An 8,309-nucleotide genomic window follows, 5' to 3' on the forward strand; every position below is an offset into this window, starting at 1 on the left:
GGGGGGTGGGGGGTGAGGGGGAATCCCGCGGCAAGAGCCGGGGCGCTCCCCCGGCCCGGCCGGCCGCGAGGCTTCCGCTCCCGTGGCGGGCCCCGGATCGCGTCCCGGAGTAACGTGCAGGCGCTCGGGCTCCCCGCGCGCGCGGAGCCGCGGAGTCGGTGGAGAACACGGATGCCTCGTCTTCTTTCTTTGATGACTGTGCTGATTGCTTCTGGTTCTTTCCGGCCACCCCGGAGGTGGGAGAGGACTTAGGACTCGGTATTTAAAAATTAAAGGGGAGCGGGGGTGGGAGGGGTGATGGCCGACGGTGCCCGAGGCCAACCCCAGCGCTCAGCACGCCCGCATCTCCCGGCGGCCAGGCGGTATTAATAGTTACTTACGTGGCCGGGGATCTCGGCGCGAGCGGGGCTGTGCGTGTGCGCGCGCGCGCCCGCGCACGCGCGTGTGTGTGTGTGTGTGTGTGTGCTCGCGCGGGCGCGCGCACCGCGCGCGTGCCCGGTCTCCCCATTCAATGTCACCGACACATTTCTACGGAGCCCCCGCCTGCCCGCCCACTCCCCCTCCCTCTCCCCTTACAGCATTTACGATTGGCTGTGTCTGAAACTAGTCCCGCCCAACACCGGTTTCGACCCTTCGTCATTGGACAGACCGCCCATCCATCATCAGCGCCGCTGCCAGTCTGTGTAAGGCTCTCCGCGCCAGCCGGCGGCGCGGGCGGCTGTAGCTCCTGGCCGGCCCGGGTTGCGGGCGCGGGCCTCGCCCCTCGCTCGCTCGCTCTCTAGCCTGCTCGCTTGCTGGGCCCTGCGAGGTAAACAAAGTGCGGTATCCTTCCGCGGCCCGGGGCTCTGCCGCAAGCCCAGCTGCGGGGCTGCCGCGTGGGGGCTGCCCCGGTCCCGGCCTCGGTGCCCGCACGGTGCCGGAGCAGTGCCAGACCCCCTTCTTGGACCCACAGCATGCTTTCTTTTCCTTCTTCTTCTTCTTCTTCTTCTTCCAGAAAAGCAAGCTATCTTGTGAGCATCCCGCCTCCTCTGCTGCCCAGAAGGTGCTGGCGTCAGACTCCTGCCAGCCTGGAGTTTGCAGACTCGGTTTCCTTCTCTCCCCGGGGCGCCTCCTCTTTTCAACAGAACGCTCCTGCTGACTTTGAGTCTCCACCGCCTGCTCAGCCCCCGCCGACCCCCACCCCCGCCACCACCTCCCTGCTTATTTCTGCACCTTTGACTCCTATCACAAGTAATCAGTGATTCTTCCCTTCCTTCTTTGCACCCACACCCCCGTCAGCTCTGCTGGCTGCCTCCGGTCCACGAAGATGCGAATCGCCTCAATGCTGGGGCCAGGGAAACACTGCACACGCTCTGCAACCCCAGCAGCTCATGCTGAGCGCTCCGGGGAAGGTCTCCAGACCACGGGCTTGTGCAGACACCCAAGAGGAAAATCCAGACCCAGGCTTCAGACTTTGGCCTCCTGATCTTACCTAATGCATCCTAGTATATGAGGAACAATTTAGTGAGAGGAAACCTTCAACACAAAGCCCAGGCCTTGCGGAAAGAGTGTGGGCAGATCTGTGGGATTCTGTGAGCTTTTTTACATGCGTGCAGCACATCTTTGATTTCTGCGGCATTGCCTAACACAACACACAGCTTCTGGGTTACAATTTGTAATGATGCTCCATTTGAAGAAAAGAGTTTGTCTGGTGTGCCCAAGACTTTCCCAGAGGCTGGGCAGGGATGGAGAGAGGACACTGGCATACAGCCCTGGGAAGCTAGAATCTGGGACCCCCATCTGATTTTTAGGTCAATGACATGGCCACATACTAGCCAGTCATAGTGGCTAGTCTGTGTGTGTGTGTGTATGTGAGAGAGAGAGAGAGAGAGGGAGAGCGCACAATGGGGCTTGAACTCGAGGCCTGTCTCTCAAGTCTGGCACTCTACCACTTGAGCCACAGTTCCATTTCATACTTAGTTTTTTTGTTGTCATTGTTGGTTGTTTTTGTTTGTTTGTTGGTAGTTAATTGGCACTAAGAGTTGTACAGACTTTCCTATCTGGGATGGCTTCCAATTGTGATCCTCAAATCTCAGCCTTTTGAGTCACTGGCTCCCAGCTCTAGCCAGTCTTAAGTGTGAGCCAATGGCTCCCAGCTCCAGCCAGGAAGACAAATGCCTCTAAGGCAAGAATGGTCCCAGGACAGTCTATGCTGAGGAGTCTGGCCTGACAGTCCAGGTAGTCACTTGGGTTGGGTGAACACTCCCCTCCTCTCCCCCAGATCTTTGCATATCAAGATCTTGGGAGAAATCTGATTTCTACCACTAGCCTCTGATTTAAGGAAGAATAGAAACAAAGAAAAGAAAGTAATAAACTAGAATAGAGTCAGGACATTGTTTTCTTTTGCCTGGATCCCTGTCTATTCCTCCTTAAAATGAGCCCCAGAACACGCACAAGCCCTGCTCTCCTCACATGCTTGCTTTAGAATTGTGTTCGCAGTTCCAAGAAGTCTATGAAGGCTTACTGTAAACCAGGCCTGTGCTCCGTGTTAAGGATCCAAGTATGAGTAAGATCTGGTCTCTGCCACTCAAGGGCTCAGAGTCTAGCCCCAGAGAAAGACCAGGAAGCACATAATTTAATTGTGTAACAGTGTGGCAGTCACAGTATTGAGGTGCCAGGGAGCAGAGAGAAGGGAACAACTTTTCCAGGACTTAGCAGTTTTCCCAGAAAATGGGCTGGTTTTTGTGTTGTTGGGTTTTTTTTGTTGTTGTTGTTGTTTTATTTTAAAGAATAAAGAAAGAACTCGAATTAGCCCAGAGCAAATATTTATTGAAACCTACTATGTGCCAGACACTGGATATGAAGAAAGAACCATTAAAAAAATATATATATTTCCCTTCTTTGTGGACCTTGAAATCGCTTATGAGTCATAAAATAATGTGAATAAAAGATTGTTGTTGGCATTTCAGCCAGCAAGAAAGGAATGTGGGAAAGCAAAAGAGTGGGAGTCCTGAAATTTCTAGTAACATATGTAACCCGCCATGCATTCCACTACTATTGGTGGCTGGGTCTCTGTGATCAGGTACACAGGCAAAGTACACTGGGGTTAGATTGGGAAGGGACTGGTTGGTACACCTGAAGGCTGTAGAAGTGAGTAGACTCAGCATTGTGTATACAATCTGTAGTGACATAGTGAAATTGGACTTTTAAGACAAACATGCTGGAAATCATGGACTTAATACCGCTGGGCTTTAAGTTAATGTACGAGCTTTCAGTGATATGTAACTGATGCTATCCAGAACAGATAGTGAATTCACTGCTGATGAAATTACACAACAGCATTAGTCTTCTAGCCTTCTTAACAGCCAAACTCATGAACTTATTGTAGTGTGTGATAAACTGGATAATTGTGCTATAGGCTTTTAAGCAATGCTTACACCTGCTGATTCAGTAGTTCCTCTCAAACAGATACTAGGAACGTTTGTATATTTGCCTTTTGGCCACATGATCGTGGACAAATTCAGAATTTCTTCATCCATACAGTGGAATTTCATTCTGAATTTTGCCAGTCTATAAAAATTATGGAAGATATCTATGTATGAGGCAGCTAACACAATGTTGTATATATAAAAGAAACTAAATAGTCATTATTGAGAACAGTCACTGTTGGTGGAATACCTCCACAGAGAGTAATCCAACGTGTAAAAACTGATAGTGATAATTAGCAATGATAAATAACCATAACATATTTTAAAAACATTTATTTTATCAATATGATGTGGGGGTTTGTTACCACAACCACTATATACAGCGTCTATGACAAAAATGTTGTATGGCAATTAAAATAATGGCTGTATAATTACAAAGAAGTACATTTTAATTGGTATACACTTTATAGTCACATATCCAGTTGCCCTGGGTTCCTAGCCTGGTATGCATGCTTTCCAGAATTTTCTCTGTCTTGAAATATAACTATTCCTTTATTCACTTCATAGCTCATTAGCAATCATCTCATGGGGTTCTGCTACTTGTAAAACAGTAAGTGTCATGTTTGTTGAGCAAAAACAATTTTTTTGAGAAAGACTCATAAGATTTATGTCACTTTAACCACTGGTGACAAGATTGATCTGTCTTTATCTCTTTCAACAATTCATACCTATGCACCTACAACTGTGACCCACTAACAGGGTGAGTTATGAAGAATAACAGCTCCTACTGATCCACCAACTGCAGCTTGGTCAACTCCAGAGAGTTGAACCTCCAAGGTATCAACAAAATGCATCCATAGAGCTCTGTGAAAGGCCATTGTCTTTGCCTGGTGTGACTGGCCAGGTGTGCCTGTTAACAGAACGTAAGAAACCCGAGATTTATTTTTCACCCCTCTGGAGGCTGAGAAGGCTAAGGAAGGCAGCTGTTGATTGGGGACCTTGTCAGGATGTTGAATGAGTTCTGATGTACAGATATCATACTTGACAACAGGTCCTCTTGTAGTGAAGAAAGCAAGGCAGCTCTCTGTGACTTCTTGGGTACAGGTGCTGATACTATGCATCCTTAGGTCCCTTAATGGGCTCTGTGAATGTCTTAGGTTTGAATGCACATTCAAAATCAGTAATGAGGAGTCTTATGGCAATTATGCTTGAGGTGCAATCTAGCTGTTCCTGGTGATGAAATCCACAAATTCATGGCTAAGTCAGTAAAGATAGCTACAAAAGATAAATACTCCTGCTTCTTCAAACATTCTAACACCCTGCACATTATTAGAAGCTGGCCAGTCTTAAGCTGAGTTCTGATCTTACATTCTACCTAAAATTCTAACATTTGGGTTGCTTTAATTAGCATTTAATTTCATGTTCCCTTGTTGCCTTCTGTGACTCGGGAAAACAATTGTGCCATGCATTTGTGTAAAGAAGAGAGAAGAGGTTCGGGCAAGAGGGAGGCTGCCTTTCTTTATAATCACAGATGCTGAGGATGCGTTGGACAAGGTTCACCACGATCAGGTGCTTTACACAGAGCAGAGAAGCTGAGATTCATTTCAGGCAGTGCTGAGTGGAGAGTGTCTAGGCTTTGGAACAAGTTGGCTAGATTAGCTTCATGTCAAATGCTCCATTACTTTCAAAGTCTTTGTCATTACTGTGGTAATAGTCATACTTCCATTATGTTCTGAATGCTAGACATCCACATCTTTCCCTCTAGTTCTTAGACAACACTTGAAATCATGATCCCCACATTACAGATGTAAGGACCAAGACCCAGAGATTAATCTATCTCCAGGCCCTGACTGGTTAATTTTTTACCTGGTAGCACCTTCACCAGAGGGTACAGAAATGAGTTCATTATGAAACTAGGATTTTTTTCACTACATCGTAAGGCTTATTATTGTTTTAAGGAAACCCAGTCACGAGAAATAGAGAAGCCACCACTTAAATGGCCAAATTATGAGTGTGTATGTGAGAGCCAGAGGTGGACTCTTGTCTCAAAGACCAGCAGCTAGCACAAAGCTTATATGGGCCAAAACCACACATGGTGGGTGGAATCAAACCCAAAGAAAGTGTTATACATGAGCAAAGCAAACCAGACAAAGCCACTTGAACCTAATAGAAAAGCAAACTATCAATCAGGGGAAATCAAGGGCCAATTATCTAGGGGAAGCATACAACCAGTCTCCTTACTACAGTATAAAGTTTTCTCAGAAGTGATAAAGCCGTTGGTTTAAATGTTTCATTTAAAAATCCTCCGTAATGGTGATTTCCTTTCTTGCTATCATTACAAAAGAATACAACCAGCTCATGTTTGAGAAACAGCTAGTATTTACAAGATGACTTTTGGTGGTACGTATTGAAAGGTAACTTTTGCTTTGTTTGAATGCTTGTTCCTTTGAGCATTTGTGTGTTTGTTTGTTTCCATGGCTAACCGAGGGGTGTACATTTCTTTTGAGTATAAATACAGAGGAAATTACCATGTTGAGACTGCTTTTCTCCTGGCTTTGGTTTTATAGCTCTTCTTCTCTAGGAATAAAAGTTATTGAGTACTCACAACTGAAAAGAGAGAGAATTTTTTATTCTTTCTTAGCTAGAAGAGGGTGGTATTTTCTGAGCATTGCAAACTGTGTACCACCCTCTTGAGTGTTGCTGAACAGGCAACAGTGGAAAGTGAAAACAGGTAGACCGAAACCAGCTACTTCAGGAAGTGCTCTACATTTGCATATTATCTATAGAGCTAGGTTACTGTAAAAGGATTCTGTTTGAAGAATGTTCTGGTAAATTACCCTAAATGCTTCTACAACCTGTCCACAGAAGGACCTTGGGCCCCATCAGACCTTCTCGTAAGCTTTAGAGCTTTAGCAGCACTTGACTTCTCTGCCCTCTATTGCTTCCTACATAGAATGGAGGTGATAATATCTTCCTTACTGAGGGATTTGAGCAAATCACATGGTGACTTACAAGTGCTTAAATGGACATGTGACAAATAGACCACTGTCTGAATAATGATGAGCTGCTTTTCTGTCCCACTGGGGTCTCTATTCAGCCAATCCCTAACTTGGCTTTGGACAGCTTTGCCATCCGAGATGAAGGTTTAGGGCAAAATGTGTATTGGGGTCTGCTACTTTACCAGGTGTTCAGAGATTATATTTTATTTTATCTTTTCAAGGAGGTTTCAGTAGAGGAAACTGAACCTCAAGGAAGTGAGTAGCCTTTGAGCTCAAACCCAGTCTTCCTGTTGACACATCCTGCCACTTTCTGATGCAAAGCTCCCACTGGTATGCCTTTACCCTCCCCCCCTCTGTCCCTTTGTCCCTTTCCTTCTTCTAGAACCTTCTGTATCAAATACCACTCTAAATTTAAGACATTTTTTTTGGAGGGGTCATGTTTTGAGGTCCTTTGCATACTATTTCACTTCTTTCAGCTTCTTCCAAAAGAATACTAGAGCATTCACAGAATTATGGTAAGCACTAACTGACCTGCGGGAAGCCCTTTCCAGATACACTTACCGCCAGTATAACCAACACCAGCACAACTCCTGTGATGTTGTCCTTTTTCCCCATCTTCTCTTTACCTTCCTTCCCTCTTTTTCCCTTCGTATTGACTTGGCTTTTGTTTTGTGTTTTGTTTTGTTTCACTAACTGAACTGGACAAGAAAGTTCAAACTGTGGTTAGGCATTCTGTCTTCTCATTTGATCTCAGTCGAGTGGCAAGAGATAAGAGCTTCTACATTCAGGTATAAGAGGCAGAAGGGGGGCACCCTGACAATGGGCAGCCAGATACCGGGGGAAGCCACCAGGAGCCTGTGATTTGAAGACTTGCCCAGGTCAGCCCCACGTTCTTTTCCACAAAGTACACTCAACTTCCCCAGGGAAACACAAGTGAAACTGACCCAAACTCACACTGCGGAAATCCTTTATTTAGCTCATCTCTCTTCCTGTCAGTGTCTTTTACTAGATCCCTACAGAGAACAAAGAATAATTTCACCGTGATTCCTGTAAGAAGTCCCATAAAGTGATTCTGTATTTCAGAACAAAATGCCCTACCTACAGCTTACCAGGATCTAGGGGACAGGACACTTTGGACTCAGGGACATTCAAGAGAATCTTGCTGAATTTTTTGCCCAGGTCAAGGAAGTACTCTGGGATGAGTTAGGTTACCAGGACCCCAATACCATTATGCTGGGGTAAGACACGGGACTGAGGCACAGAACTTAGAGGGAATGCTTTACAAATCAGTAAGCCAGCACATTACTATTGTTCTGTGGTTGTTTTCAAAACAAAATCTGTCTTTGGGAGGATAAGGGGGGCACAAATATGGTGGGATAAAGGGTGAACCAATGAAGCAGGGCTATGTACTATGTTCAAAATGAACTGTACAGCTTATGGGTGGGGACAGGAGAGAAAAACTAGGAGAGAGGGAGGGAAGAGGAGAGATTGTTCAAAAAGAAATGTACTCTTCATCTGATCTATATAACTGTAACCCCTCTGTACATCGCCTTTACAATAACAATTAAAATGCATTTTTAAAAGTCACTGCAAAAAATCAATGACAAAAACTAAATGTAGACTTAAATGAAGACTAGGTAAATGTTAACACTTATTCTTTTGCCTCAGGTTCCCCATGAATTGCCTGTCTCCGTTCTTGATCCTGTCTCTCTCCTAGAAGAAGAAAGAAGGAAAGGGAAAAATAATACTTATTTCTTCACTTTGTTTGTAGCAAGCAGTCTGTACAAACTAGTCTACATCTTCCTTTTAGCTGGAAGATAGAAAGGACAGATCTCTTTTTTATAAAGTTGAGTGGAATAGGACAAGTGGCTTTTTGGTTGGTTCATATAAGGTAGAAAGAATT

Source organism: Dipodomys ordii, unplaced genomic scaffold (assembly GCF_000151885.1).
Source record: "Dipodomys ordii isolate 6190 unplaced genomic scaffold, Dord_2.0 Scaffold20, whole genome shotgun sequence".
NCBI classification, from domain to species: domain Eukaryota; kingdom Metazoa; phylum Chordata; class Mammalia; order Rodentia; family Heteromyidae; genus Dipodomys; species Dipodomys ordii.